The 329-nt window shown below is 31.0% G+C and overlaps 1 protein-coding gene across 1 annotated transcript in view; it reads left to right on the top strand.

Annotated features, from left to right (window-relative positions):
- The window catches only part of HELRODRAFT_176546 (hypothetical protein), a gene marked incomplete at both ends in the record, with an annotated part of 21,938 nt that overhangs the window by 11,227 nt on the left and 10,382 nt on the right, over positions 1-329 (top strand). The window lies entirely within an intron of this gene.

Genomic DNA, 329 nt, shown 5'->3' with positions numbered 1-329 from the left:
GCATAATGAAAGTGTTTAACAATTGAAATTTGACATATACATACTTATATACACATCCACATTCTCTCACAAACATACAAACACACACACGCACACACACACACACACACATACAAACACACACACGCACACACACACCTATATAACCATCCTTCCATCTGACTGAATAATTTTTACATTTTTTAATATTACTTTGCTAAAAGTTGCAAACCCGATGCTTATAAAGAAAAATTTTTCGCTCAAAATAACTTTTTCTCAAATAATAATAATAGCAGTAATGTTACAAAAGCTGTTGTAGGGTAGTAATTTTAGTATTTGAACAATAGCCA

Source organism: Helobdella robusta (assembly GCF_000326865.2).
Source record: "Helobdella robusta unplaced genomic scaffold HELROscaffold_38, whole genome shotgun sequence".
Taxonomy (NCBI): domain Eukaryota; kingdom Metazoa; phylum Annelida; class Clitellata; order Rhynchobdellida; family Glossiphoniidae; genus Helobdella; species Helobdella robusta.
Note: the sequence above shows the minus strand (reverse complement) of the source record. Positions and strands in the feature narration are given on the sequence as shown.